Source organism: Artemia franciscana, unplaced genomic scaffold (assembly GCF_032884065.1).
Source record: "Artemia franciscana unplaced genomic scaffold, ASM3288406v1 Scaffold_772, whole genome shotgun sequence".
Lineage (NCBI taxonomy): Eukaryota > Metazoa > Arthropoda > Branchiopoda > Anostraca > Artemiidae > Artemia > Artemia franciscana.
In genome coordinates, this window is record NW_027067775.1 from 76,802 (window position 1) to 92,221 (window position 15,420).

The 15,420-nt window shown below is 36.8% G+C and overlaps 1 long non-coding RNA gene across 1 annotated transcript in view; it reads right to left on the reverse strand.

Moving 5' to 3' along the window:
* LOC136043646 (uncharacterized) overlaps nt 1-15,420 on the reverse strand; it is a 43,689-nt gene that overhangs the window by 11,529 nt on the left and 16,740 nt on the right. Inside the window, exon 2 of the long non-coding RNA XR_010621678.1 lies at nt 11,739-11,840. This is a non-coding gene — a long non-coding RNA (uncharacterized LOC136043646). The remainder of the gene's footprint in view (nt 1-11,738; nt 11,841-15,420) is intronic.

The following is a 15,420-nucleotide window of genomic DNA, read 5'->3' on the forward strand; positions in this document are numbered from 1 at the left end:
TTTACTTGATATTTCGGTTAGGATAGGTTAGGTTACATTTTCCATGCAACCCCACTATGCTTAACCCCCACCCCTATTGTACAAATATACATTCCAAATTATATATATCCTATCAACCTCCAAAGCGTTCCAGTTGTTTCAACCGCGTACCGCTAGATCCAAACCCTCGAGTGTGTACTGGCTAACAGACAAGTACCCTTATATTGTACTATACTAAATTATACTTATTATTTCATAGTATATTAGCACTGTATTAATTTTGCGCAATTATTTTTGCCTGTGGGAAATTATAACATCCACAGTGGAATCGTTTTTATGTCCTGCTTTTGCGCCCCGGTATGTACCAAGGGGTACGGTACGTAGCCCCTTATACGCAAGAAACCTTATAATATGAAAGTTGTTTATCCGCTTCTCACTTGTCTCTACACTGCAATTTTTTTCCTCAGAACAGGAAGCTGGGGATCAAATTTCGTCATCGACACTTTGCCTATCACCTATGGATAGATTTTTGCTCCATTATCTTGTCTATTCGTCATGTCATGGTTGCGTGATTGACACCGTTGTGTATACATATTTGATATCTCGTATTTTAAATATATATAGACTCAAAGTTTGGAGCAAGAAAATCTTTGCCATTAAGCCTTGGCTCCACTTTTACTCTGAAAAAAAAACTTTGTTTTATTTTTTTTTTCCGACTCAACTTTGCACATGAATAGCTTTTCCAGAACGGAAATTTTCGTAACCAAACGGAGAACGCTAATCGATTGAAACGGTAGGGATAATTTCTCTATGCTTTTAGTTGTCATGCTGGAGCAAATACCAATTGTTTCTGTTTACTAATCCAAAAGCTATCGTTCGTTAGTAAAATGGGTCTTGGGAAAAAAGGGAAGCTCTCAATAAGGATTTTCTGGCTCAGAATTGGATTGCTGTCACGTGATCAGCTAAGCAGAACGGTGGAAAATATTTTTCTGGATAATCAAATTGTTTGAAAAAAGGTGACCACCGCTCTCACAGTTTCTCTGTAAATTTCCCTAAAAAAAGAAAAGAAAAAAAAGCTGAAAAGACAAGACAGGCCTGACAAAAGGTGATGAAATCCTCCGGGTTGAGAATCCTCAACCCGGGGGAATCCCCGGGTTGAAATCGTCCAGGCATCAAAGCCTGGTGAAAGCTTTTTTTAATGTAGACCTTATGCTGCAAGTTTTAATAGTCTTTTAATCTTAACTTATAGTCAAAGTTTTTTATTTCAGTTCTTTTATGGCTTCTTTTTTCCGCTGATAAATAGATATTATGATATTGCAAATAGGCACGCATTTTCTTTTTAATCTTCTACAAGCTTTTCGTAATTAAAATGTGCTTGATGTCCTGATGAATTCGGAGTAATCTTGAAATTATTGAATCCTGAGTGTATTCCATCATCACTTGCGGAGTTCATGTCTTATTCAGCAACGAGTGTACTCGCGGAGGAGTACAAACCCGTCCAAACGATACGACCACAGCCGCAGCTTAGATACCAATACAGTAATGAAAACTCGATTTATTTTTGGGACACAGTGCGCGGTAGCGATGCTAGCGGCTGGAGACAGGAAACTGGTACTCACTGGTAGTCTGAATCTAAAAGTCGGAGCAATTCACAGCTTAGATACCAATTGCGTTCCCGCCTATGGTGTTGCAGTACGATCTACGCGTCGGAGCGCGGGATTGGAGGAGGCGAGAGCTCTGTACCAAAAGCTTCTCATGGGCAAGATAGGAGTTTTTATAACTGTATTGGTATCTAAGCTGTGACCACAGCCTATATAGACACGTATATAGGCTGTGGACACGACAGAGTTCATTTGAACTCTGTCAAATGAATATACAGCCTAATTACGAGGTAAATTGGAAATTAAAAGTGGTGTTCAGTGTAATGATTTCGAGAAATCCTGCACTTTATTATATGGCCTGGAGATATGTTGTAATCAAATTTTTAGGATTTTACAGAAAATTGCACCCAGGCAGGCAGCAGCCATGGAAACTGAATAGATAGTGACTAAATTAGCGAAAAATGGATTTCAACAGTCAAAATGATTACATACCAAAACGACGCTAATTTAATAATGCCTAAAAACTACCGATAACAGAAAAAATGGCAACTCTTTTTAGTGAGTGATAAAAACAATTACGCTTTGTCTTATTATGCAAAATAAAAGTGACATTTTCGCAATAGTTCTCAAAAGCGGCAGGACCTTGTCAAATTAGAGAAAAAACAATTAATTTTTTTTGCAATGACAGAAAACAAAACGAATAAAATTAATTACCCGAATGACAGAAAAAAGAGTTAAGCTTTTCGCAATGATCAAAAACCCACGGAACAAAAAAAGGTGACAAAATCGTGTTGTGACTAGCCATTAAAGAACCGAATGTGCCCGAACCGAACGGACGGTTCGAATGGCAGACCTCCTACTGAAACCTCCATTTTGGAAAATGGAACCAGAAATTCAGCCTCGAATATTTCATCTCAAATTTCTTTGGTCAACTCGCTATACGAAGCAACCACCCCAAAAAAGTTTCTACCCTCGTCAACATTTCTAAGACGACTAACTGTGCTGAAGGTTCCCCTATGCTGGTGGTGTCACCGAGAAATAGCTTTAAGTTAAAATATCGCAGAACCATTCATATAATCGGCCACCTTGCTTCTTGTGCACTGGTGGGAAAAAAAGAAGAAAAAATATAATTGGCAAGGGAGGCCTAACAGTGGCACAATTTCGTCAAAATCCTGGGGGGGGCGAAGCTGGAGCCAATTTCTCAAATCAAGTGAAAATGGCGGTGAAAACTAAGAAACAAGCCATTTGATACCATAAAGGTACTATTTAGTACTATAAAGGTGCTTTACAGTATTGTAAAGATGTACTAAAAAACTAATCGATTTCTGGCGATGCTTGAATTATGCAGGTTTATCTAGAAGAAACTTAATTTCATCTGGAGCTGGAAACAGGAGTCTGGAGGGGGCAAACCAAGGCCTGGGAGATACAGTTGCCCTCCCGCCCATGCTCCAGAGCAAATCACACCCCTGAGGCCTAAGGAAAGTTTGTCTTTGAGGTATAGTGTTGTTTCCTCGGTGACCTTGAGAAAATGATCCAAAAAAATATCACGGGTCCAAAGGGTCAAATTATCAGTCCAAATAATCGATGCTTACCGATATGTAGTTTCAGACCAAGCTAAGGGTAGAAGTTACAAATGTTGAAATTTGTAAGGTCTAATTTCCGTAATCTTGTACTCAATGAGCTTGTCAACCTCTCAGTCTTGTCGCTTCCAATATTCAAAAAGCTGAGAAGCATTAGTTTTGATTATGGCCCCTAGGTGGCTTTAACAAGCAATCAAAGAAAAATGTAGGGTGCCAATCTGCAAAAATGTATAGGAGCCAAAATGTATTTATTAATATTTTATTATTATTTTTTAATATAGGTAGGGTGATTTTGTTTTTTCCATGTTTTCACTGAAAATGGCCAAAAAAGGCAATTCTTTCGATGAACTTACCGAAAAAGTTATTCTTGAAAATCTAAAGGGGGAATCAGTTTATGACGACTTTTTTTTAACGTGGAATTTACTATTTAGAATTGCTTGAACGCTGGATGCTCTCAGAGCCGTTCCTATGTGCACAGGGAAAAAACTAATTTCAGCCCCCCCCCGTCCCATCTCAAATATAAGCAAAAAGCTAGCTCAAAGGGAAAAATTTGATCAAAGTGGGTTATCTCCCAGTCGCAGCCCTCCCCCTAGCTTCGGCGCTTGGAGCAGCTGACCCCTCGATTGCCCCCCTAGGAACGGATCTGGGTGCTCTCATAATCCCCTGTGAGGTATGAGTTTTCGGGTATCCTTTGTACCTCCCTGGAAGCTCCACTGGGTTCATAAAGGATATATAAGGCAGCTACTTAATTTAGCTGCTTAATAGAATTACTACAGTTGTAAGATCCAATTACTTTTTGCAGTACATATTTGGACATTTTTTGTATTCATTTTGCTTCATTGACAGAGACTCATCAATCTAATATATAGTTAACCTCGCCTTCTTCAAGGAAAGCTTGACGGGGGAACAAAAACCCAATCAGAAACACAAGGAGGCGCTTTATATCTTATGGCATGATGATTTATTAACTCAAGTGGCAGGCCAAAGCTGTTTCGTCAGAAAAGGCAACGAGCCTCTGATTATAACCGTTTTTCACTAGCTTGCTAACAAGCCTGAATCTGAGGTGTCATTATCTTTATGTTTGGAAACATAGTCAACCCGAGGCGGAAAGATTATGACAATGCTAAACGCTGTCTCAGACATGGTTTAGTAAATAATATATATTTTTATTATCACTACAGACAAAGCATGCTAGAATACGCATGCGAACTTTCAGGTTAGTTACTGGTATAAATAGCTTCAGGGTTAAGTTGAAATAAGGATTGTTTTTTCATGTTAATGAAAGGTTGAGCCTTAGCCAGAAGGCTTAAAAGAATCAATTAAGGATGATTGTTTACTATATTTAATAGGACTGGGTGGACGGAGGAGGTTACCGACGAAAGGTCCTAATCACGATCACGAAAGCCATTAACGACCGATTATTTACTACTCAAAGGCTTCATTGGGGTTAACAGTAGTTAACATTTTTCAACTTTCCCTTCAATTTAAATTCGGTGAAACAGTTGACTTGATGCGCGCATTTTTTATAAACATCTAATGCTGATTTAAGATGGTTTCATATGTTTTATGGGCGTCAACCAGGGCCGGATCTAGAACGGGGGCTAGAGGGTGTAAGTGCCCCAAGCGGCACGCCCGGGGGCGTTAAAACAAGCTTAAATTGTAGTATTTTTGGAAAAACCGCAATATTTACAATTTTTGACATTACAATTTTACATAATTTACAGTTTTGAGGGTGCTGTAGGAGGCGAAAAATTCTACAGTTGCCCTCCCTGAAAATAAAACTAACTTTGATTTTGGCTCCAATGCAGCAGAAGCATCAGTATTGAGATAAAAAAGTTGACCCCCCCCCTCAAAGAAACTTGAGTTACCAAGCCCACCCATCACGAAAAATACCTTAAAAATGTTTGGCACGGTTGATCATTGGGTTGTTCGTCTCCCACCTTCCAAATTTGGTTCAGACTTTTTTCACTACCTTCCTCAGAGGCTTTGTGTAATAATTCATTATATTCTAAAATGCTAAGGAATTTTGTTAGTCTGGCTATAAAAAAAAAAAAAAATTATAGGCTACCAAACAGTGGTGGTGACGACTTTCAATAATTACTTAAACAAGGTGGCGCATACGCAGTGTGGCGGAAGTTTGACAGAAACTATTCTAAGAATGGCAAAACTTTGCAAAAAATGGTTGAACTGTACGGCCCATGTGATGTTTTGAGATGTAGGCTACACCATGTGGTGGAAAGTGGACATCCCCTTGATACCAAATTCGAATATGTATCAAGATTTTATCTTGCACTCATCTAAAGATTTTTTTTTTTGCGCTCATCCAAGTCTTTGGGATGTTGATATTTTAGGCAAAACTTCAAAGAAATATTTCTGAGCATTTTGAAATAAACATGATAGTAGGCTATTTATGAATTTAGCATTAAAAATATTACGCAGACAGAACGTGATAACACCTACGAACTTCACATTAAAGTCATGGGGTACAAGCTGTGGCAGGTACGTACGTAAGATTTTTTGGGAGGGGTGAAGAGGGCTTAATATAAACAACTAGGAGGCTAGGCCCCAAAGCCCCCTTCCTTTATACGTTCCTGAACTATAGATCAAGAACATTTTTTTTTAAACTCATGCTAAATCGACACTAATAAATATAGCCCAGCCTCTGTAGATACACTTCGTTTTCCAGTTTTAATATTTACAATAAAAAAAAACTTGAACTAAAAAATGTATACCTAGACATTTACATGCACAAAAATTGAGCCTGAGAATTTTTTCTTTGTGGTGTCAGTTATCATCGTTCTAGGGTGCTAGAATCAACGCAGACTGTCGTTTCAAGTTTCAAAATGACATTTGAACCTCTGTTTCGCTAGACTAGGGGAAGCTGAGTTCATTAGCGCTAAAATACCATATGGACCCTACCCCAACCTGGCTGCATTCTTAAGACAATCTGGCGAGCACGTGAACGTATATAAATCACCCGAGTTAATGCTGCTTATCGAGAAAAATCTAATCAATTCGCGATGTTCTTCATCAGGTATTTGTCTATGTTTCTTTACCTCGTTATTTATTTTTTTTATTTGTCCCTTTAATATTTCATGGACATTCACTAAAGAGATAAGTGTATCCCTTTAAAAAACCTCAATTTTTCGTAATTACTGCATAGTTTCCTATATTTTTTCATGTTATGAGCCTGTTCCTAGACCAAGTTAACCTTCAATGGCGATTCTGAACTCCTTTACGCCCGGGCAAAATCCTGATTACCCCTCCTGTCTCCCACAAAAATTTTAGGCCAATTTTAACGAATTTGTTAGTATTAACGACATTATTTTCAATTTATTAATCAATTGATAATTTTTTTTTAATTATTTTGTAATTTATCATTTAAATTATTTAATTGTCTTCGGTTATTTTAATCTAAATACTTTAATTATTTTTATTTAATTTTCTTTCATTTTAATTTATTTCTCTTTTTGGGATTAATTAATAATTTGTTAATTATTGTCATTTTAGCTCCACCCTCTAGTTAATCTTAATAGAACTGAAATTTAAAAAATTACAAAATGATTATAGCTGTTAGTACATTTGTTTGAAATTTTGCGCCCCTATAATTTTTCCACCTGGGGCAAGTGCCCCCTCTGTCCCTCCCCTAAAATCACCCCTGTCAGCGTCCCAATCCGGAAAATCACTTTTTTGTATAATTATAACAATCGAAAAAACTCTTGGCCCCCTCTACATTTTTGTAAATTGGTATCCGGGATTCAAGACTATGCGTTTGTATTGTATCATCGTTATTGGGTATATTTTAATGTTATCTGGGGAAGAGATTCGGCCACATCTCCCTCCAAGGGCTTAGCTCCAGCTTTTTTATTGGGGGGGGGGCAAAAGAGGGGTCTACATCCGGGGAGTGAAGGGACATGGTCTATATAATAATTTTTCTCTAAATTATTGGTGGCAATTGCCCTCTCCTTTCCTCCCCCTAAAGATACAATTGTTTCCCTCCTCTTGGGTGGACCTAATACTGAAGATAAATCAATTGTCACTTAAATTGAATGGTCACTGGATAGTTATGAAGGTTTCCAATTTGATCATATGTCCATAGAGAGGGCGTTGTTAACTAAGCCGCAATCCGAGTGATTATCCCACTAGTGAAGAAATATCCTTACAAAATAAAATGACATAACTGAGCTATATGAGAAGGAATGACTGTTCAACCCCAATGGCTCTCATAGTCCAGGCGCCAGTAGAGAAAAAGCCGCTTATTTTTAGGTCATCATGACACATCTGTTTCGCACAATCTGAAAGCAGTTTCTAGTCGTATCGAACCCACTGATTACGTTTATACCACACCACCGAGGGGCGCTTGACCCTTAAAAAATGACTTGAAAGATTAGAAAAACAATCCTGAATTTTATTTACAATTTTTTCATGTTTGCAACACTAGCTGTTACAAGGCTACCCACTGCAAGGCATGCAATTTAAAAAATAAAAGAAATCATTGCCAACAAATCAAGTTTTAAACTGATTGCAGAAAATGTTTATTGAAAACGATGATCACAATTGGATAAAGTATTAAATAAAACAGTTCGTGGTGACGAACTGTAAGTAAGGAGCAACTCGGCTCAATAGTAACCGAAACTCCAAAAAACGGGATTTTAATAACATTAGATGCATCAACAGATTAAGCTTATGTGCTGATTCCAAATATTTAAGAATCATCAAGTTTAGTTTCACCGATCAAAAGTTACGAGCCTGAGAAAATTTTTCTGACTTTCGAAATAGCGGGGAAACACCTCCCTAAAATTAAACGAATTTTAATGAAAATCATACCACCTCCAGCTCCTGTCTGCAAAAATGCGGAATTTTGTTATTTTTGTCAGAAAACAGATCATGGATCCAATTTTTTTTTTTTTTTTTTTTTTTTTTTTTTTTTTTTTTTTTTTTTTTTAGTGGTGACTGGATCGGAATCGGGCCTGAAAATTCTAGAGCCCTTTTTAAGTGACCAAAAACATTTGAGGGCAACCGGGTGACTCCACGCCCATTTTCCCAAAATTACCAGATCAAAATTTTGAGATAGTCATTTTGTTCAGAATAGTTGAAAAATCAAATAATTATATCTTTAGGTGTAAAATGACCCCGACAGCCCATGGGGAGAGAGCTGTAAACTATGAAATTCGGCCATTGTTTGTGTATAGTATTTGTTATTTGGAAGTATACAGACATTTTTTGGAGAGGGGTGGGGTTTGGGTGGCAGGGTTTTGTTTGGGGCGGATTTCTAAAGGGAGAACCTTTCTTGGGGAGGGAAATTTCTTGGAGGGATGAATATCCCAGGGGAAATGTTACACTGTGGGGTTTTGACAAAATTACTATAAAAAATTCTTTTTAATTGTCTTACATTCTCTTTGCCAATTTTTTTATGTGGAGATGTTCCGGGGAGGGATTTATCCGAAGGCTTTGTTCCGCGTTTTTTATTTCCGGGAAATAATTTACAAAAAGGGGGGTGTTTCTGGAGTGATCGAGAAACCGTTTAGAGATTAAAGTCTTATTCAAATGAAAGAATGCTAAGGGTAATTTTTCAGGCTGAATAATCCGCAAGTAATTTACAGGGAGGGGGATTCTCAATAAGGATGGAACTGTCTGGAGACAATTTGACAGGAAGGGTGGTAAAGTTGGGATGACATTTCCATGGAGGAGTTTTCTGTGAGGGGAGGGATATATTTCACAGAGGGGGAGCCAGATTTATCGGTAATATTTGAAAAAAAAAACAGAAATTATTCAATATATGTAGGGTTACCCTCTTCTCAATACCTTGCTCTTTACGCTAAAGTTTGACGGTTTTTCCTATTTTGTAAGAGCGTCTACTGAAACACAGGGGCGGTTTAATTAGAATAGGAAAGCTTTTTTAAAAGTGCCAACAGCTTTAGTGTAAATCCCTTCATATGCGGAATACATTTGCCAAAATTAATATGCATTTTATTTTTTGAATAAATTTCATCTACAGTGAGCCAAATTCAGACCTGAATTAGTTGAAAAACGCTCCGTAATTAAATTTAAAAAAAAGTTTCTTTTAACTGAAAGTAAGCAGTGACATCAAAACTTCGAAGAAATTATTTCGCATATAAAAGGGGCTGTCCACTCCTCAACGCCTCGCTCTTTACGATAAAGTTTAAAGTTACTTTCTGTTAAGAAAAAAACTTGCTTTTTTATTTAATTCTGAAGAAAGAAGCATGATTACTTCTTAGTTATCTCATTGAAAGCAACTGCTATCAGGCTCAGAGCCCCCTAGTCAGTCTTTAGGCTATTTCTTTTCTTAGTTAGGAAATTTGTAAGAGAAATGGCCTCACTTCCTCAGAAATTGATGGAAATATTTAAGAAAGGTTTGTTCAACGCGAAAAGGACGTCTGGCTAAATGAATTGTGTCGTACCAGACCATGCGCTAAAATCATTGCTAAATCTAGAAGCAAAACAAAAAGAAGATTAATAGATGTAACTCTAAAGAAAGCCAAGTTGCTAAGTTGGCCACTTGCCAAGTTGGCCAAGTAGCCAAGAAAGCAGTAGTTGCCAAGTGGACACTAACGTTGCCATTTTGCGCGAGAGTATCCTCTTCCCTTCAGTCAATGGCAGTATGTGGTGGCGTGACTGAGTTTGACACCAATATTTTGCAAAGCCGTCACAGGTCAAGTAGCCTCGTAGACAAGTCAGTTAGTGTTTTAAAGATCACATATATCCTTTGAGGTATGATGAACCGGTGTTGAAGAATGTGATCACTTTTGAATTTGTTGATACAGCAATAGCGGAACGGAATATTCAGCAGAGAAAATAGGATTGGATGCAGTCAATGATTATGTAAGAGGCAATGCTAGTGTCAAACAGTTCGTGGTAACGAACTGTAGTAAGGAGCGACCCGGCTCAATAGTAACCGAAACTCTAGAAAATGGAATTTTGATATCAATAGTTACATCAAAGAATCATATTTTAATGATGCTTTTAAATATATAAGTTTCATCAAGATTAGCTATACCCATCAAAAGTTACGAGCCTGAGAAAATCTGCCTCATTTTAGAAAATAGGGAGAAACACCTCCTAAAAGTCATACAATCTTAACGAAAATCACCTAGATGTAGAAGTTTCGAGCTCCTATCTACAAAAATGTGGAATTTCGCATTTTTTGCAAGAAGACAGATCACGGATGCCTGTTTATTTGTTTTTTGTTGTTTTTTTCCAGGGATGATCGTATCGACTGAGTGGTCCTCGAATATTGCAAAAGGGCTCATTCTAAAGGAAATCAAAAGTTCTAGTGCCCTTTTTCAGTGACCGAAAAATAGGAGGGCACCTAAGCCCCCTCCCACGCTCATTTTTTCCCCAAAGTCACCGGATCAAAATTCTGAGAAAGCCATTTTATTCACCATAGTCGAAAAACCTAACAACTATGTCCTTAGGGATGGCTTACTCCCCCGCAGTCCCCTTGGGAGGGGCTGCAAGTTACAAACTTTGATCTGTCTTTACGTATAGTAGCCTAATGGTTACGGGAAAGTGCACAGACGTTTTCAGGGGGATTTTTTTTTGTTTTAGGGGGGACAGTTGGGGGGTTTAAGTGGAAGGATATTTTCATGGAGAAACTTCTCATGGGGAAGAGAATTTCAATGAAGGGGTCGCAGGGTTTTTTTTAGCATTATTTGAAAAAACAATGAAAAAATAATATGAAAAGTTTTTCTACTGAAAGTAAGGAGCAGCATTAAAACTAAAAAGGAACAAAAATTATTACGCATATGATGGGTTTACCTCTTCGTTAAACCTCACTCTTTACGCTAAAGTATTTTTAGTAATTTCAACTATTTATTCTACCGCCTTTGTGATTCAGAGGTCATTCTTAAGGAATTGGGACAGAATTTAAGCTTTAGTGTAAAGAGCAAGGTATTGATGAGGGTTGAACCCCCTCATTTACGCAATAAAAACATACGAATATAGAAGTTCGTTGCGTAAGTTATTTCATAAGTTACGTATATATTTTACCAAAGAAAACGCTTGTAAAAAAATTAAAGTTCTAGTTGCTTTTTTAAGTAATCAAAAAATTGGAGGGCAACTAGGCCTCCTCCCTCGCTCCTTTTTTCTCAAAATCTTCCGATCAATTGCAATTAATTAATATGCAAATTTCGTTTTAATTATTTATGTGCAGAGAGCCAAAATCAAAACATGCATTAATTCAAAAACGTCCAGAAATTAAATTAATTTTTTTTAAATGAAAGTAAGGAGGAACATTAAAACTTAAAACAAACAGAAATCACTCCGTATATGAAAGGGGCTTTTCCTCCTCAACGCCCCGCTCTTTACGCTAAAGTTTCTTACTGTTTTAAAAATAGAGTTAAGAGGAAGAGTTTAACTTTTGGATAAAGAGCGAGGGGTCGAGGAGGAAAAGCCCCTTTCATATATGGAGTAATTTCTGTTCGTTTTAAGTTTTAATGTTGCTCCTTGCTTTAGAGTTTATTACTTTAAATGTTGCTCTTACTTTTAAAAAAAACTTGTTTTTTCTAATTTTCTTGGAGATGAAGGTTCAAAATATGGAAAGCTGTTTTAAACTTACCCAAAAGGTGAAACTTAGTGTTGCCAATCTTGCAGAAGAACTAGAAGCAGTTAAACAGCTCTGCTGAATGTTATTAAACAAACAGGGTCAGCAACTTACATGCTAAAACAAAATACTTCAGTATGAGCTCCTTCAATATTCCCCTCCATTATTTGAAGCCCAATGCAACGGATTTTCATCACAATGCACAAAATTCACAATATTTCATAAGTTTTATCATTTCTTAAGGGGGATAAAACTTCAGAATTCCAATTGGTTCAGAATTTTCCAATTGGCAGAAATTTTTGGTGCACAAAATTTCTAGTAAGTAATCTAACGGTTACGATCATTTTTACTTTTTTAAATTTAATTTTTATTAGAATTAGTTAGAGGGCGCAATTAATAAATGAAAATAATTAGTAAATTATTAGTTAATTAATAAAAGAAAAATTAATAAAAAAAATTAAATAATTACATAATGATAATTAGAATAATTAATTTAAAGATTAAAAAATAATGATTCAAAGAATGAATTGAGAAATAGCTGAAAATAACTTTTTACTCGTAAACAAATTAAAAATAATCTCGCTAATAAATTACATTAGAATTTGTTAAATCAAACTTATATTATTTGAATATCCTTTAAAAAAGATTATGAGTAATTTACAAGAGAGACAACTTAGGGTAGTGTCAACATATAATCCTGGACGTCATCACTTGCTCATGGTGTAGAAATTTTTGGCTTCCAAAATTCCAAGTAAGTAATCAAACACTTATGATGATTTTGTATTTTTAAAATTTCATTTTTATTAAAATTAAATAGAGGACACAATTAATAAATGAAGATAATTAATAATTTATTAGTTAGTTAATAAATAAAAATAAATTTATGATAATAATTAAAATAACTAAAAATAATTTCTAATCAAATTCGTTAATAATATTATCTGAAAATCTTTAAACAAAGACTAGGGGTAACTTACAAGAGTGAGAATTGAAGCTATTGTCAACAAATAAATTTCAGTGCCATCTAGAGTTTAACAATACTTGGTGTTTTTCCAGTTTAACAATTAGAATAATTAATTTAATTTGTGTAGTTGGTAAAATGAGTGTAGTAATGAGAGTCAGATCACAGTTCCTGAAATAAAAACGATTACAAAGCTAGAAAAATGCCAAGTATCGCAAGATGCTAGATAGCGCCGATGATTTTTTTGCCAATGATTCACAAGTCGTGCTCTTTGAACATAAGCATAAACAAAATACTTTTCGTTGTGACTATAAATAAAAATAATTCATTGAGTTTAAATTTTCCCATCAAAAAATTAGTCCCGGAAAAGTAGCATAATTTTGGAAAATTTATGAAAACCCAAAGGGGAGAAACTTGATGGAAATTATATCCTTTGGCTTACTATAATAAAAAGCCCTAAATCAGAGGTTTCAACCCCCTTTCAACAGCCAACGAATGCGTTTTTATTTGGCAATATTTGTTCTTTTTTTCACAATAGTGATCGTATTGAACCGGTGGCTAGAATTTCAGAATAAGGATTATTTCAAAAGAAAATGAAAGTGTTAAACCCCTTTGTTAACTATGCGTTTTGGTAGTTTCTTGCCTATGTATATAGTTTATATATGTTTGGTTTTACAGTAAAGGCATGTACAACATATCTGTGAACTTGTTCCCAAAAATAAACTAATTAATGATTAAATAGACTTTATAAAACCAAGCAAATCACAAAAATATATCACAAGGAAAAAAACAGAATTACATCACCAAATCCTAATTCAGAATAATTGCCGTAATTATTTATACTCTCCTAAAAACAGAGATGATCCTAAACCAAATCTCCACCGAGGAACTTCTCCTTCTTCATTGGGGTTCTTTGGCATGTTCACACAGAGACAATTCCCCACCTGTTGAATTGCAAAAAAGTACTGTGAGATATTTAAAAAGCAAATGCACAGAGGCTAAATCAAGCTCTGGAACCCAAGAAAAACACTCAAAGGGCTAATCTGTGAAGGACCAAGTTCTGTTTGTCATATATTGACGGAAAACTTCAGATGAACATGATTAGTTTCACAGTTACTTGCAATTTTTGGTCCTACAAAGCTTTAAATTCAGAATAACGGATATGATTTTCAACGGATCAGAAGAAATATCCTAACACAGCCGTTGAACCGTTGTGACGCATAAACTTGCAGTAAAAAATGGAAAAAATTTGACATATCACGCAAAAAACGGCCGTTTTTGCGTAAAATCGCATCAATAGTCCAGGACTTTTAGCTCAAAAAAGGGTCGAACCCGGACAAAATTGCAATATAAACGAAAATGGTACCAAAATGATCAGAAAAAATTCTGTACAACATACTAAAAGTCCCCGTAAATCCGAGTGGGGCGAGTACCCGAAAAACAGGGGAAAAGGGGGAAATGCGGGGGAAAATGGGAAAAATGCCGAACATGCCCAGAAAATAGTTTAAAGTGAGTTTTCTGGGGTTTTCACATACGCTGATTACGAAATTGACATCTAAAATTCAGTATAGAAAAAGAGTACTACGGAAAACGGGGGAACAGGGGAAAGAGGGGAGAAAAGAGAAGAATACAGGGTAGGGGTAGAAAGCGGTTTGGAAGATATTTTCTGGGGTATTCCTATCTGGTGATTATGAAATTGAGATATAAAATGATATACAAAAATCGATTAACATAAAACGGGGAAATGGGGGGGGGGAAAGGAAAATATACAGGGTAGGGGTAGAAAGCATGTGGAAATGTGTTTTCTAGGGTTTTTCAGAAAGGACTGGAGACTGGGATCTCTACTTATCCTCTCTTTCTGATATGCTCCCATACCTCGCAGCTGCGGGGCATAATCTTTATGCCAAGTCAGTTCGTCTTTTTCTTCAGATGATGCAGGAACTTGAAGCATCGAATCCACAGCTCTTCGAACAGTTTGCAAGCGGCAAGTTTATTGCCCGACGAAGTGATCGTTTTTGGGCTGGATTGGCTCCAGACCTCGTCATCGAGACAGTCCTGATGAGGAGCTTAAAAACAGATGGAGGGCTGACAAGAGGAAAAGGGATGACTGAGCTTCAGAGAAACATATGGACAATGTCTATGCCAGTACTCGCTTCAGTGAATGATCTAATGCAGAAACTGACGGGTCTAGAGTACAGTTCTAGTGAACAGCACGTTACTGCAACCGCAGCACGAATACAGAGAGATACTAAGGATCTACTGACGTTTCTTGAATTCCTTCTAGAGAACTCTCCTTTCACTAGTTCCACAGAGCTTAGAAGTATAGGTTCCGGGCTGATTGCCCATAAAGGCGTCAATGCAGAGGATGCTAAAGCTGTAGGTGAGCTGATCCTCCAGCGCATGGATGGCCAATCCGTCGAAAGTTTTTCATTCAGGAAGAAAGACAAAGTCGTTACACTGGCATCCGATGGGAACATTAGGATAGATGGCGAGATTTTGCATATCGATCCTGCACTGCTTTTTCAACGTCTTTCGACTGCTGCCCATACATCTGAAAATGACATGGCAGAAACTCTACGTTACGAACTGTGCAGTTATCCGCCCGCTTTGTTTGAGAATCCTGGCATAATGCGTCAGCCAGACAAACCTGCACTAGCGAAAGCAATATGGAAAGAAGCGAACACGGACTCGATTCACCACCTGCCAGTGTCAGATCGTGTCACTGTAGTTGACGGA